This window comes from Callospermophilus lateralis, unplaced genomic scaffold, assembly GCF_048772815.1.
Source record: "Callospermophilus lateralis isolate mCalLat2 unplaced genomic scaffold, mCalLat2.hap1 Scaffold_997, whole genome shotgun sequence".
In the NCBI taxonomy this organism is placed as follows: Eukaryota; Metazoa; Chordata; class Mammalia; order Rodentia; family Sciuridae; genus Callospermophilus; species Callospermophilus lateralis.
This window is the reverse complement of record NW_027518176.1, coordinates 94,815-112,694: the sequence shown is the minus strand read 5'-3', so window position 1 is coordinate 112,694 and position 17,880 is coordinate 94,815. Positions and strand designations below refer to the sequence as shown.

Here is a 17,880-nt window from a genome sequence, read left to right as displayed (position 1 = left end):
ACGGGGCATAGCTAAAGGAAGTCTGGTTTCTGTATTGTATTATATATAATATGATACATATATTATATTATATATGTAATTATAATATATATATTTATTTAAAGAATATGTGCACTATAAGAATTTGTTTTATATAAAGATATATGGTGATGATCCATAAAAAATTGTATTGTATTATATTATATATATTGTATTGTATATAATATTATATACAATACAATACAGAATGCCACTGGAAGCCTGGTTCTTGAATTGTATTATATTATATATAACATCATATTACATATATATAATTATAATAATATATTTGTCTCTATGCTCTTCCTCCCTCCCTTTCTCTTCCTGCCCCTCATTTCTGACTGCCATAGGTTTTGTGACTTTCTTCTGCTACATCATAAGTTTAGAGCAATGGAGTTGGCCAACTATAAACTGAAGTTTTGAAACTGTGATCCCAAAATAATTTTTTCTACTCTAAATTATTCTTGAGAGTTATTTTGCTCAAAGCAATACACAGCTGACTAATACAATTACCTAGAACATAGGGGTAGATAAATAAATATTGGTTAAATTAATGACTTGATTTCTATATTATAAACTACAACCAAATAGCAAACTATTCATTTATAAATATTTTCTGTATGATGCAAAAATCAAAATGATTAAATATTTTGTTTACAAATATAGAACAATACATGGGAAACTCAGTAATTAATTAATAGGACTTGCTTCTAAGAAACACTGCATATATATTTTTTATGGATCATGACCATATATCATTATATATAACAAATTCTTGTAGTGCATACACTCTTTAAATGATTCTAAGAATATATATATATATATATATATATATATATATATATATATATATATAATTAAAATTCACATTGCAAATACAAAGTAAAGAGATAAGGCTGCAGTTCTAAAAAGTATTAAATATTTTATCTTAATAAATATTTTATAAAGTTTTATAGGTACTACTTTTCCTTAAGATCACAGTATCTGAATACTGTGATCTGAATCACAGTATTTTAAAATAAAAAGTGGTCATGAAAACAGAAATAATTCTCTTCTACTAACTGATAAAATATAATACAGGAAAAACTTACTAGAGTCATAAAACCAACTGGACTCTAGAAAAGGAAATATGTTTCAAGTTTACAATAAGAAACAAATAGTGTGTTGGTTTCTATGCCATAAACTATTCTTCGTGGATTATTTTATTAAGTTAGGAAGAGCTAACTATTTACAATAGTTGAAACTAATTTCCAGTAAAAGATATATTATGAATTCTTACATCACTTGAAAACCTGCAGAATCAAATGAGAAGAAACAACTCCAAAAATGTTAAATGAAAAACATAAAGATATTGTGTATAAATATTGGTGGACCAAAGAGAAAAAGCAGACAGGACTTGATTTGAAATACTTCAAAGAAACTCAAGGCAAACATGCATTAAAGGGGACACTAATTTAGAAACTGCAGTAACAGCTGAATGTGTTAATCTCTGGGGAGTTTGCCTTATTTGAATTTGTCACAACTATGCTATCCTTAAGATTTAGGACCCTCAAGAGAATTATTTTTCTGAAATTGGTTTTTGTATGAAGTCTACTTGCAAATATGCTGATGGCATATAGCTTTCATTAACTGCATTTATAGAAGCTAAGAACAGATAATCATTTTACACAAAGGGAAAAAAAGAGTGGGGGAGGAAATTAATTTTTCTGAGAAGAGATTGATCAAACTTCCTTTTGCTATGACATTAGAGCATAAGTTCTATAAATATAATATCAAAATCCTCATGTATGTAAGCCCTTAAGAAAAAAAGGCCAACACACACACACACACACACACACACACACACACACACACACACACCTCTGCTTAGGATAGATTTGGAAAAATGCCCTTTCATATATTCATAAGCATATGCATACTACATTTTATTAATAACATTGCATTGCATATTAGGATACATGTTTTACTTCAAAAATATTAACTTTGTATATTGCATTTAAAGCTTGTTCAATAAAAGTATTGAATCAAGTAGGTTTTCACTTGCACATTTTGGGGGTTATTGTTAAATAGTACCATGTTAGTCAGCTCTTCATCAAAGTCACAGAATACATGAGAAAAATAAACTTAAATGAAAGATGACTTATTTGGGCTTACAATTTCAGTTCACAGATTCTTGGCCAAGATGCTTTTGACTTGTGGCATCTCAGTATCTTATGCAGTGGAAAATTGGGGCATAGAATGTCTGTCCACCTCGGGGTGACCAGAAAACCAAAGAAAAAAAGTCCTGTTCTCACTATCCCTGTCATAGCCTTGCTCCCAATGATGGAGGTAACTTCCTTCCACTACGCTATGTCTCTTAAATGTTCTTTCAGTAATTTGGAATTGGCAATGAAATATGCATATTCTTTTGGTACCTGTGAAAGCAGAAGTCTAGGATGAAGGAAAAGAAGTGGAGTATAAGAAATTATTTTAGTGATAGGGAATGTGATTTTTTTGAACAATAAAAAAGTGGTGCTAAATCATGTCTTCATAATTGTTCAAATGCATTTTAAAACTTATCAGTGATTTGATTTTCATAACTGTGATCTCACCTAATCACCTTGGGTAACCATTGCTTGTAAACTCAGCAGGAACCCGCCCCTGGGAGACAATAAGGTATACTTGTTGTAGACATGCTCTTATCATGTTATTGGTCCTTCTGAATCTTGCTCATATACCATATTTCTAGTTGACAATACAAAATGACAACAACACTCTTACAAGCATGCATTGCTTATTTTGTTTTCACTAGGAAAAAAAAATTCTGTTCCCTCAAACCTTATATCCAAATAAGGATTTATTTATATTGGTAGCAAGCGACTATCAACATATAATGATATCATCATATTTAATTTGTACTAGTTCTGGAATGTGCACATGTCTCACATCACACACAATAGAATAGCTCATATTATTTTACAGAGAGAGAAATCAAGATACCAGAAGATCAAATCATGTCTTCAGAAAGGATGGCAAAAGATTTGAAGAAATACAGCTAGATCCCCAAGTTCTCATTATTATAAGCCTTGGAACAAATAGCCAAAGAATTAGCTTTAATTTACAAAGAAATTTTATATTAGTTTAGTAATACATTCAATTACGCAGTGTCACTGTAATGGAAAGGATGGTGATTTATTTCAGAGGCCAACCTGTTTTGCCTTAGGTAACTCCTCAGGAGTTCTGACCACCCAGGTGAACATGGGATGTATCATGGACCTGAATTGCTATGCTTTACTTTTGTAGTAGTTCAGGTTACTTGCTTTATCTCCAAGTGCTGAGGGAGCAAACATTTAAAAAACCCTTTCCATTCTCTTTCTTTTCTTTTCTACCTTGTGTGTGTGTGTGTGTGTGTGTGTGTGTGTGTGTGTGTGTTTGTGTGTGTGTGTGTGCAGGGTGATGGTAACAGGGATTGAACTCAGAGGTACTCAACCACTGAGACACATCCCCTGCCCTATTTTGTATTTTATTTAGAGACAGGAGTTGCTTAGTGCCTCACCTTTGCTAAGACTGGCTTTAACTTTGTGCTCCTCTTGCCTCAGCCTCCTGAGCTGCTGGGACTATGGGCGTGTACCACAACACTTGGCTCCATTCATTCTCTCTATAATTTCTTCAGTTGCTTTTGGAGAATAATTATTTTGTCACACTAATTTGAAATTGTGTATGTATGTGTTTGACCTATAATAATTAGTTATTTTAAATGCATAGTAAATAATCATCATATATTTTCCTGAAAAAATACGGTAAAAGTCAATAATCATTAGAAAATTAAAGAAATTAGTCCATGAAATAATCTGTCATAAACCATTCAATGAATTATTAGAATGTGAATAATTTTAGTGTAAATTAACTAAAGAGTACACATGTCTAGTTTTGTAGGAAATCAAGCTTACTTAGAAGAAATAAAAGAAATAAAAAATTCTTTAAAACATAATATAAGCTTTTAAGACACAAATGGTAAATTGCTTTAGATAAAATAGCAAACAGATCCAGACCATTTTGCTGTGGCTCCTAGAGACAGTAAATAAAATTAATGATGACATGAACAAACATACTACTTCAAGGCACTAATATGAAGTAGTTATGATGAAGCTATCTGGAAAGTACTTCAGGATAAGTATGTTTAACACTCATTGATATAAATTAAGAAATTCCATGTCTACCCTCTAGCCTGGATATTGTTAATAAGAGCAGTCAGATGTTCTTATAAAATAATACAGTGCACCCATGTAAGTACAAGGCCCTATGACTGAACAGGGAACTCACTGATAAACTCTAATGAAAGGAACTTCTTATGTACTCAACAAAACAAAATACAAAACTCTTGTTTTGCTATTTTCATTTTTGAGAAACCAACATTAACATCAATTTAAACATGTAGGTTAGACAAAAGAAATAACACAGGAGGATTTTGTAGGAAAGAAGTGATGGATGTCACTCATAAGGACTTGAGGACCCTTCATAGGAACACCACGAGCAAAGGCAAAACATGCATTTAGTGCTGCAGGGAATTCAGAAAATAGCTGGATTGAATTGAGAACCACGGCCCAATGAAGGACGCATAAGATCCAGAGTCAGAAATATTTCTAGGGATGAAATGCCTACATTTATTAAGCACATTCTTTATTTGTATTATCAAACCCTGCTATCTGTATGTTTCAATACATAACAAAGCTGAGAACCTGTGTTTTATATTCAAGACATCAAGTTCAGAACCCAAGCTTAGTATTGGTGTAAACCACATTTTCCACCATTACAGCAAGCTGCTTCAAGGTCTCAACAAATTGAACAAATGGTCACATATAATGCTCTGGGAACAGATGATGTTTTTTTAAAGAAAAAAAAATCTTTTTCTGAGAGTATCTAAAGACAAAATACATGGTCCACATAGAACAAGAGAATGGCAGAGTACAGGGGAGTCTGAACACTGACATGCACATGTATCAAAAGATTCATAGTTAGAATACAATGTGTGACTGTTTAAGAAAAAAACAAACAACAAACAACCACAACAACAACAACAAAAACAGGCCTGTCACTTTGGTGCACAACTGTAATCCCAGGTACTCAGGAGGCAGAGGCAGAAGGGTGGCAATTTTAAAGCTATTCTGGACAACTTAGTGAGACTCTGTCTTAACTTAAAAGGAATGAAAATATAGTTCATATAGTTCAATGGTAAAGCATCTCTGGGTTCAATCCTCAATACCAAACAAAAAAAAAGGAAAGTATGAGAAAATTAAAGGAAAATGAATACATAACAAATATAATTTTAGGGGCTGGGGATGTGGCTCAAGCGGTTGCGTGCTCGCCTGGCATGTGTGCCGCCCGGGTTCGATCCTCAGCACCACATACAAAGATATTGTGTCCACCGAAAACTAAAAAATAAATATTAAAATTTTCTCTCTCTCTCTAATATATATACATACATACATATATATATATATATATATATATATATATATATATATATATATAATTTTATTAACACATTTTATATTTATACCTCTTTAGACACCTATTCTAAGCATATTACTTATATCCAAATGAGATATTTAAACAAAGAAGTGAAACATTTCTGTGTGTGTGTGTGTGTGTGTGTTACTCTCTAATACTCTCTTGAACCCAGGGTGTTTTTGCAACTAAGCTATGTCCCTAGTTCTTTTTATTTTATTTTGATACAAGGTTTCAATGAACTTCCTGGGCTGGCCTGAAACTTACAGTCCTTCTTCCTTAGCCTCCCCTTTCACTGTGTCCCATGTCCCAGCAAGAGTGCCAACTATTTAACCATTCTAACTTTATAATGTGTTTAGTTTGTCATTAAACATCTAAAACAAACAATCAACTATCCAAACTGAGATACAACTTTGAATTTATTAAGAAAAATTTAAAAATAAGGAGAAATATAAGATAAAGAAATAAATAAATGAAAGAAATAAAGATCTCAGTGTTTATATGAACCTTTTTAAACTTATATTTGCCTAAAAAGGTTCATATAAACACTGAGATCTCTAAGAAAAAAGTTTAAAGCTTAATTGTTATTGTTAAGGAAGCAATTACACTCTGAGTGTTGATGTATATGGCTGAAGTTTTCATTAAAATGTTTCTGCAAATAGATTCAATTGACTTTCATTTCATTAGCTGTCCAAACACAAAAGCAACAACAACAACAACAACAACAACAACAACAACAACAAAATATTAGCAACTTAGAGATAAGAATGAAGAGATTTTGATATATAATAATTACCTAAACAAAAGACTGTTTTCTACATTGACCTGAATTATTATTTTTACATTTTATTACCTAAGTATAAGATGTAATAGTTTTAGTATAGTTCAATACCATCAAGTACTTTTTACAAAATGTTTTGAGAATTAGGACAGGGTCAAAGTTAGCATTTCCATTAACTCAGAGGAAGTTATTTAGGTAAATTAAAAGAAAGAATTTTAAGGGGAATGCTTACCTAATGAAGAGAATAAAAGTTTTTGAGGCATTTCTAAAAACTCATTTACAAAGAAGTAATAAAAACTGTACTCTATCAGGTAGCCTTCACAGGTCAGGTTACTGTTTTTTTTTTTTTTTTTAATTTATTTCTATTCAATTGTTAAACCAGTTTTCTTTGCAATAGTCATTGAAAAATTGTATGAATTGTTTTATATATCATAAGTATTTAGTTTTTCATTTAAATCTCAACTATTACTGAGTAAGTAGAAGATGGTACAAACATACTTTATTGTTATGTCTCTTGTTTATTGAAAAGGGTACTGCTGGGATTAGTTGCAAGTAAATATCAATCTATCCTTAGATTTTAATGAAGACTCTTGGAAACTCAAAGTGTGTGATTGTTGTCTCTAGGAACGTATATCTCCTGAAAAGCCCTTCTATATTTAGAAACTATGCCGTGTCTTCTTGAAATGTTCAAAAATTATAGTTGTGGTTTCATTGTCAGATCATGGCAATTATTTTTTCTGCTACTGGTCTCCCAATTGTTATATTGGGTAAAATATCACAATAAAAAAATGATAGCTCTTGTTCAACATTTACTCTTTCATTGGGCACTGGATTCAGTCAGTCATGTGAAGGCAGGACATCAGAAAAATACTAGTCTGTATAAGTTTCAGCCATATTCCAGAAGTCAGGGGGCTTCCTCATAGGAGAACATCCAGAGAAAAGGGTACCAAATGTCACCAGGGGACAATCTAAAAACTGGGTGACATAAAATGGTGAATGAGAGCCAAACACAGAAACCATTTATAATACAGAGCCTGAGAATCTGTGCTCATGGTTTGTGTTTGAGAGATTTGTGCGGAGCTTCGTAGTTCAGGTATTTTAAAGTTGAAGATAATGTATAGCATAACTTGATGCTAGAACTAAGCATAAGTTTGTGGGTATGGAAGTATATTTTATCTGGAAATTAAATGAAATAATGTTGACAGACAGAGGAAACGGAAAACACACACACAAAAACACACAGTGCAAGTTGACACGTGTGATTCTGGGTCAAAGCAACACATTTTATCTTTTTAACAAGACAGTTACACAGTCGGGTACATATTATTTTCCAAATTTTGTAGAAATGAAGAATAGTGTGCATTAGAAAGAAAGATTTCACACCTAACTGTAAAAAGAATGAGTGATATTTTACATCACTCACTCTGTCCAGAAAACAAGTGTTCTTCAAACTATTTCATTGCATTTCAGTAATAGTCAATTTATGTAGTGCACTTATATGTCAGTGTCAGACTGAGCAAAGTAAATGAAATTTGCTTACTATGGTAACAAAATACAGGATGTTGTAGACACATTATTATTTATTTAGAGGTTTTATTTGTTTTGTAGACTGAATTTAAGGCCTTGTGCATTCTAGGGAAGTACTATATTACTGAGTTAAGTCCTCAGCCTGACATATTATTTTATGCATACATTATGCAAATCATTGAATATTTAATATGTTGTCAAAAAACTTAAAATGTATGTAATTAACTACACAAAGTTGTATTTCTGTTTGAATCAAATTTGTAAATTATGACATGTCTCCAAGTATTAAGTATAAGTAAAATGGTAAATTTTTATTTTGTCTGGGAATGTGAAGTTTTTTCTGGGATTTAGGAATTTGAGTATTAAAGCTAATGAATTCTTCTGCAAATCAGAAAAATAAATTGGTTTTCCTGAATAAAACATGTTAAAATTTCTTATTGCCTTCTAGTGGAAATATTTGGCTGTCATATAAACTGGAATAATTGTTTCTGTGCATCAAATTAAGTGCAAAATGTAAGTTGCAAGTTGTCTGTGGAGATTACTATCCCAGGCAGTTGGTAACAGAAAAATGAACAAAACTAGTCTCTACTTTTAAATAATTTAAAAGGCAGTGGGAAAGAAAAGAGATTGAATCACCTACAGGAAATATATACAAGCTATGTTATCTTATTTGGAATCTACCGTATTAATTGAATATTATTGCCGGGGTTCGGCTGCAGCAAAATAACCTGAGGGTGACAAGGAACTTGTGTAGACTGATACAGCAGGAGTGGGAGCCATTGTTTATTGTAGGATAGGAGCGGTATATGCACATTCCCCACAGCTTATCTTAATTAACATAAATTAGATACAGCAGTCAACCAATAAGGAATCTCCACACTTAATGGCTCGCTGGAGTTACTTCACAAACCACTCCCTCTGGCAAAATGCCAGGCACCATCTTGACTTGTTTACAGACCCTAACATTTCCCCCTTTTGTTTAATTTAAATAACAACCATAGTGATTTTTACACAAACACCATAAATAATCTGCTACAAGCAGAAGGGGAGGATACAAAATGCCACAATTCCAAGCCAATTGATGGCTCCATGCAAGGAGCCCTTGGAAAAATAATACCAGCAATGACACTGTTAGCAAAGATATCGAGTTACAATTTGTTGTAGATTACAGTTTGTTGTCTCAGTCCAGGTAAAGCAGTGTCTCAATAGATTAACTCACAGTTCAGGTAAATCACAGTCCAGGTTAGTTGTGCAGGCAGCTAGCTTAAATCACAGTCCAGGTAAGTTCTGCAGGCAGCTAGCTTGATCCGAAGTCTTGTTTGGTTCTCAGCAACACTGGAAATTCTTCCACCCTCGTCCTCACCGGCACTGGGACAAAGGCAGGAACTCCAGCAATGATGCTAAAGAAAATCCTGTAGTATTCCAGCAGGTGCTAAGAAAACAACCTTCTGAACAATTTAGTACATTATCTCAAGGTTTTTTTTAACATTTGAAATAAGCCTTAATATTGCTCATTACTCATTAGCTTCCAGGTGTGGGGGAACCATTGTAGTTACCGGCCTTGGAAATGATCAAACTTCAGGGATGCGGGCCATCTTTCGCCTGCAGCATCCCGGGCAGCCCCAGATGGACCCAGGGAGAGTCCGGGGAGTGTTCCGGACTCAAACTGCCACTGGGCACAGGGAGCAAGAGCCTGTGAGACTGTGCCTCTGGGTCAGGTTTGGATTTGGGCTCTCTCGCAGTGGTGTCCTGCTCCCCGGGCGGGGGGGGGGGGGGGCGGGGAAGAGCCTGCTGCCACCGGTTGGAAAGTCCTTGCTGTGCCATGACTGGCTCACGCACATGGCAGCCGCCGTGCCACGCCAATTCATGCACCCTCCAGTAACGAAAAGATTCAGTAATAGCCTTTTGCTGCAACATTTTTCCTGATAATCCTTGCTCCTCTGAACTTTCTTCTTTCTGACTGGAGTTCCTGGACTTCCATCAACACATGCCCTAACTCCTCTTGGTTCCACTGGGGTGCCTTCTTCTCTTAGTAATTTACTTCTCACCCCTTCCATATTTTCGTCACAAAGACAATACAACATTTCAAGACAAAACAAGACACAAACATACTGTATCAATCTTCTCCATTTTCTCGAAATGGCCATTTGTCCTCTCGCCCTATCTGTCTAGGGACGAGCAGATTTGCTCCCTTCCTATCTATGGACGGGCAGCTTTTTTTTTTTCGTCACTTACCCCCGAGTGTCCTGGGGATCCCCATATGGGCCACCATCTGCTGGGGTCCGGCTGCAGCAAAATAACCGGGGGGTGACAAGGGACTTGTGTAGATTGATACAGCAGGAGTGGGAGACGTTTATTGTAGAATAGGAGGGGTATATATACATTCCACACAGCGTATCTTAATTAACATAAACTAGATACAGCAGTCAACCAATAAGGAATCTCCACACTTAATGGCTCTCTGGCGTTACTTCACAAACCACTCCCTCTGGCAAAATGCCAGGCGCCATCTTGACTTGTTTACAGACCCTAACATATTACATTGCATGGAAGAAAGATGTTCACATTTCCAAGATGGGTAGAGTCTCAAATAATGAAATATTTTAAAAATAAAATGCAGGTTAAGTGCAATATAAAGGAAGAAAAGAATTGTAAAAATTGATGAAGATTCCACTTAATGAATGGCCAATGTGGAACTCTGCAGAGGCCTTCCTTGGTAAAACAAATAAACAAATAAAAATTTTAAAAAAATGATCAAACTAAAAAACAATTATTTACTGTCTCTCAAAACTTTTCTAAAGGCTAACAGCACAAGAAGAACTATTTACTCAAGTAAGTAAACAAAAATTTGTGAAAAGCAACAGACTTTGGCAGTGGACCCAAAGCCACTACCTCCCTCCTTATTATGTCCCAGCTACCTTGGTAGAAATGCCTGCCCTGGGTATTTGTGGTTAAAGAGACATGTCTTCCCTCTCTTCAGTAGCCAATCAAGAGATAATGGTTTGCTAGGAGGGTCAGGCTGCCGATATTTCTCATCCCCTCCACCTCCAGGTTTCAGAAGCTAAATTTCTAGTGAGTGTGACTAAGGGACCAGTAGCATCTCTCCTCCAGTCAGTATCACACACAGCTGGAGGTTCTATCCCAGTGAGACTAATAATGTGGGGCCCAAACACCCTGAACAATGAGAGGCAGAACAGGAAGTCCACAGGCTGCTGTCTACACCCAATGCCTAGAGCACTGGCTCAGAGAATTTGCCCAGGCTGAAACAGAGTCCTTGAGAACCCAGAGATCTGAAGCTCTTCTCCAATTACTTGCTTTTATTAAGCCTTAATAGACATATTTCATAATTATTACCATGTTTTATTAGACTTGTGACATAGATACATAAAGGTTGGTGTAAATATGTTCATACCATATTTAATAAAAGCACATAGATATATAGGAGCAATATTTCTAGATAGTACTGGAATTCAGTTAGGGAATTTGAATCTGATAAGGTGTATATGGTCAAACCTCAGAATAGGTATAAGAAAAAATAAATCAATGAAAAAGAGTATAAGGATTTATATTACAATGCAAAATATTCACTTAATGAAAAAGGAAACAGTAGAGAAGGAATAGAGGAAAAAAGAAACAGTAGAGAAAGGAAACAGTAGAGAAGGAATAGAGGAAAAAAGAAACAAAACTTATGGAAAAAAAACTGGCAAATGCAGATTCAATATTAATTCAAAGACCTTATATGTAAAAGGAATAAACAATCTAATCAAAAGGCAGAAAATATAAAACTACATAAAATCTGATGAAACATGATTTGTATGATTATAAATTTCTGGTAGCAAAGTTATCCAATTTGAGTCCTTGGTTCTGTGCAAATGGCCACGCATTTTTTTTCAACATTTTGTAGCAAGTAACTACACTAGGCAACCTTACTTCTTTGGGCCTCACAAATGTTTCAACCCTTTTTTGTATAGATAACACACTTATATCATTTTGCAGTATATCCCATCTTTCCCTCAGTGAATCTGATACTGTGGGACTTCAAAGATCATAGATAGGGGAAGGGCTCAGGGATATTGATCTTGGAGAGCTGAGAAAGTTTCTGCCTATCAGACTGGGCCTGCCACAGAGTGTGGGGCAATATGAAAGTGGGTGAAGTGAAGTCAGTCTGTAAACACAGATTAATTGACCCTGAGAAAACATTTAGTCAGTGACCTTTCGTGGTAAGAGGGTCTCCTTCTGCCGCTTAGCATAGGATTTCAATAAAGTTTAGCTTTTTCATTTCTGTGACTTAAATATCTGATAAAAAACAATTTTATTGGAGGAAAAGATTATTTGAGTACTCACAGTTGCAGGGGTCCTGTTCATAGACAGCCTGTTCTATTCCTTAGGCCTCGAGGTCAGGTAGAACATTATATGAAAGAGTGTGACAGTGGGAAGCAGCTCACATGATGATGAAAAAGAAAAGAGAGAGACTCCGTTTACCAAATACAAAATACATACCCCAAAGACATCCTGTGTCCTCTGTACACACCCTACCTGCCTTTAGTTACCACTTAGCCAATTCCACCAGGGGACTAACTCACTGATTAGGTTCAGACTCTCATAACCTCATCATTTCTTCTCTAAACCTTCTTGCATTGCTTCACACATAATATTTTGGGCGATACCTAATATCTAAACCATAAAAACGTTAAAGCCACTAATTTTGACTTGTAGTTTCCCATAGGCTGGGCATCAGAATTGCCTGAAATTACAGGGAACTCACCTCTGTTTATTTTTACTTTATTCTGAGATTAAGTGTATGAGTAAGTATTTATTTCTGCACTAACCAAATTGTTAACATTAACCCTCAACAATATTGGTACAAATTAGTTGTCTTTGATTTTGGAGAAACATGTTAATATTTAGGATCCAGGGGATATAAAACCTCTAAGGTACTCTCAAATATGTCTGTTAAAACATTAATACATGTGTGTACATGAAGTTAAAAATGAATGTGGAAAGTATTATCAAGTAATATATTGGAGAGGTATTCTAAAATGTTCTTAGAAATGTATGATGAATTTAAATTTAAAAATAACATAAAGTAGCAGTTCTTGTCTGTCACGTTGGAGAGTACCTAATATAAATCATGCACCAAGGTCTACCTACACAAGAACAAATGACTTTTAAACAGGAGGCCAGAGAATGTCTTTTATCATTAAAAACTCCTCAGGGACAGAATTATTTTATTCCTTGACCCCATCACAATTTTTATCCATAAAAATAAAATTTCCAGAAAATTAAACACATAACAATATATACATATAGAGTTAATAAATTTAAAATATTTTCTAAAAACTACAACATTCTTGCACAACATTCATGATACCTAAAATGAATGAATTTTACGGATGAAGTGGGTGAAATTTTTAGCATATAAATTATATCTCAATAAAGTTTATGGAAGGTGAAGTACATTTTAGCAAAGTGGGAACTTACTGGAGCAGTTCCAAAATCGCCCACAGTGTGTACTATTTCCTGAGGAAACCCCTTATAAATGTTTACAGTTCTAATATAAACATATTTGCTTTAAGTATCTGAAATCTTGTTTATATATGTTCTCTTCTTCAGTCCTACCTATTCCCTCAAAACATAACAAGTAATTCTGTCACCCCTGCACGTGTCCATTTCTACCAATTTAAAGTCAGCTAATGTATCTTGTGTCTTCTTTGGGCTGCAAGTGTCCCTTTCCTCATCACTCCTCAAAGCCTGTTGAATCAAGTCTCTTTACAACCCTGCTTACTCTCCGTCTTTTGTCAAGATTTTGAAGATCCAGAAATGCTCACAGTCTTATCCTCTTCAAATACATCCAACAAGTTACTTTTCTAGGGGTTAAATGTAAGCCCCTGTGACCCTGCTCAGCAGTGTTGATCTCCCTTAGCATGTGGTCTACCTACTTAATAGTATGTCTAAGGTCTTCTTTGACCTAAATCACTCATCTTCTCATTATTGTTCCTCTCAAGTATTTTCTATAGCAATTACTAACAATGTATAATTCTCTATACTACTTTCACAGGTCTGATAGTGTGGTTGCATTGCTCTCTAAAATACCATCTTTTCCCTTTCACTTTGGGTTTTTTAGTCTCTTTTTCAAGATCATTTCTCCATATCCTTCTAGTGCCACCAAACATCAGGCACAGGATGTCTTGCCTGAACCATTTGATTTTACACTTAATGCCTTTTCTTGGCTCTCCTATGGTCTTCCCTATCCGTCTATCAGTCATTAAGATCATGTGTTGATATGTGTAACCCCAATTCTTGTTTATTTTACTTAATTTTCATGTTTCAGCTCTAGCAAGGTGTCTACTGCATGATGTACACCCAGCAAATATAATGAGTTGCATGATTGAACATAGTATGCATTGAAAATTCTTTTTAAAATGCTAGCTGATAAACACATTCAGTAGCAATTTTCTTCTTCAATTAGGCATATATTTAGTTGAATAGAAGTGCTTAAAAGGACTATTGTGAGACAATTCTTTCTTGTTCAAAAAAGAACATGCTACAGAGAGAATTAGACTTATTATATCCTCATGCTTCCTGACTTTTAAATGTAACTTAACTTCATTTATATTTTTGAGAGCATTCCTAAAAGATAAGCTATTATATTGAAATCACATGGCTTCAATGCATTCTCACAACTCAAATCAACAGCCATGATATAAAAAGATTAATTGCACGGTTTATACCCTGTTCCATTACATTCAGTAACTTCAGGTGGGAAAATCAATTACTAACAAATATTGACAAGTTTAGTTCATAAATCTCATTTGTACAGGCAAACAAGTTTTGATCTCTGACTGCAGTGACATGAGAACTACAAACTTATCAGAATAATAACAAGCTTGCCAGAATAATAACCTGCTCTTTGGAGATACACTTCCCTTAACTGAATTTTCATGATGAACACAGGATCACTTTTTGTGGCATGGGTATTTTAATGGGCCAGCTGCAATAATGTCACCTGCTCTCAGCCACTGTTATGAACCTATCTTTTGTTCCCCTGCCAGAAACATAATGTTTGTAAATGTTCTGTGCATCACACCATATGATTAGCAGAGCTCTTCCTTATAATATCCCTTGTCAATTTGGTAATAATACAGAGTGATGATCATATGGGGATCATTACTGACTTGTTCAAATATCAGCATAAAACATTGAATCTATGGAAACTTGGACAAATTCTTTCTTGTTTCTATGGTTTCATTTCTATAATTTCATAAGTAAAGTGGGGAGATTGATAATATATTTTTAGAGCTACTCTATGAATTAATGATAATATTTATCAACATCGAGAGAAATATGGCAAGCTTTAAAAATGCTAACTCTTTTTATTATAATTGATAACATACCAGTTCATGTGTTCACCATTTCCTAACGACTTAAGTGAATGAAATTTCTGTTTTGTTATTCATTTTCTTGGATGTTCTACTCCTATTGCTTCACATAAGTCAGCAACATTTATTACCAAATATGTCAGACAATAAAAACGATAAAAAAGACATCATTAGCAAAGGTCACCACTTCTTTTTGAAAGTTGTCCTGACATATAGTATAATAAAACAGCAATGGCTCTTTTATGTTTGTATAAAGACAAATATTTTTGTACAATCACCAAATTGTCAAAGTTTTTCCTTCATTTTCCATTATGTGATTTTTTCCCCTGTCTGTGTTAAAATCAAGATTCTACCTCAGTTCTGGCATAGATTTTTGTTATTGTTTGCAGAAGTCTCCCTCATCCAAAGCCCTTTCACAGCCACTGTTAAGGATTTTTTTTTTTACTGCTCAAAAAAGTTTAGTATTCAGCAGGTTAAGGAAACCCATGGTCAGCTTTAGAATTTCAGTCTCTGCTGAGCTTTCAAGGTGTCAAGACCCTAAAATAATATGAACAGCAGGAGTACTAAATCTTTCATTATTTCCAGTTTCCCCTTGAGCATACTGACTTTGCAATAAAGAAGCTGTCATTTACACTCTTCTTTATTGCAAGGTGGGTAATAGCTACAGGGAGAAAAATAAGGAACTGTGTCAAGTTAGCCTAACTGCCATTATGATTAATGTGTAACCATTGCACATTTGCATTTACTCTTTTCACATGCAGGTACTTCATAAATTGGAAGAGTGATGGGGACAGCTACTTTACAATAGATGGAACAGAAGGAACCATCGCCACTAATGAATTACTAGACAGAGTATAATTTCTCCGTAATTGCGAGTAAAGTTAGTAAGTATGGCATGGACAGAATCAATGTTATACCACAGTTCTTTGGATTTAACACTTTTAAATGAGTCCCTGCTGAGATGTTTTTTATTTTTGCAATAACAGCTGAGTGGTCTCCCGGGGAAACTCAGAAACCTGTTCCTTTTCCTCCTAGCATAAGTCCAGAGATATTGTGACAGCTGCCAATGAGCCCTGTTTGCAGTATCGCATGAATACCTAGAAAAGCATTTCATTGTGAGGTCTCATCGTTTTCACTCTGTACTCTCAAAAAGTCACCAGAGTGACAGCTTTTCTGCCATGCATGATCCTAAGAGTTTCATAGGCTGGTCAAGAAGAAATAATAATCAAATAAAATTACTCACTCTAAAATATTTTTTGAAATCAAGAAGAGCATTTAAAAAATCTTCTCCCTGTCTCTTTCCTGTAACTAGAATATATTTTTAATAAATGTAACTGTGGAATACACTTTTAAGTGCGATTCTGCAAAGAGCTGCAGAGAATCCCTAGAATTGTTTTTAATTGTTCCTTGTGTTCATTTCTGCTTGGTCCAAAATAGAATCCTGTCAACTGAGCTTAATTGTAGTTCTTATGGTTTAACAGTATAATAGAGAATGTGATAAAAATTTCTTTAAGTAATCAATTAGAGTGGAAATGTGACATTTGACTCTTTTTACTTGGTTGTTTTCAACAGAAATGCATTCCCCTAGTTCTTCTGCTTATGATTTCCTAAAAGTTTTGGAAAATCCCTAAGTATCTTTCATTTCGTTTTCTCATTTGTTTTGTGCATCTGGTGCAAATTTATAACACTTTTGCTGCTAATTTCACCTTTCAGATCAGAGAGAAGCTATGAATAGTTCTGTGGAAAGGTTTTGATCAGTCTCAACTCGGTGGGGGCATAAATGTGGAACAATTTTTTTATCTGTAACAACTGCGGCTCAACATGAACAGTCAGATACCTTACCCCCATGCTTTTAGAATATCGTTAGCCAATTTTACGACTTTCAGGTAACTCTTGATTGCTAAATAACTACTGCATTGTTTGTTTCAATACTTAACTCTTAAAATTTTAACCTGTCATGTGGAAAGTCTAGCTATTCTGAGGCTGCCATAAAAGAGAGATCGCCTGTTGATGCTCAGATTACAACTGGGGCTCAGTTCAGCCTTCCAACACTACATGTCAGTTGATGGTTATGTCAGTCTTGAAACCCCTCATCCAATCTACTTTCTAGATGAATTCCACTTGCTAGATGAATACCACAGTGTACTCCCCATTGCCTTATGAAACTAATATTAACTCATGGAATTGTGAGAAACATGAAAATGTTATTTTTTACTTTCCATGTCAAGGTTGTTTTTTGGTAAAATGGAAATAAATCACTGAAGATTCCAAAGAAACCATAATTTGTATATTTGAGAATGTGGGGATAAGGATATAGACATTCAGGTCTCTTGGGTTGGGAGTGAAGGAAATAAAAATGCATGAATTCCTCTTATCTGTCCCACCACTTTTAGTGTTGAGTTGCACTGATAGTAAAGGTAAATGTTTGAAGGCCAATTATTTTCTTGTGTGATTTGATCCTTTAATGTTGGGGGCTTTTGGAGACATTTGCATAGGAATCAGATACCACCACACAATGGTAAACCTTAAACATTCTTAACTTCCTCTTGATTGTCAAGCAGCCTTCTTGATAACAGTATAATTCTTGATAACAGTATAATTTCTCCATGCCAGTTCCTATCTGCTATGTCCACTGTACCCTACGAAAACTCAAAAACTCTTGCCAAGGTAAATTATAGGCTGTGCTAC

The 17,880-nt window shown here is 34.6% G+C and overlaps 1 pseudogene; it reads left to right on the top strand.

The window, feature by feature from the left end:
- The window catches only part of LOC143641369 (cadherin-12-like), an 89,703-nt pseudogene that overhangs the window by 48,866 nt on the left and 22,957 nt on the right, over positions 1-17,880 (top strand).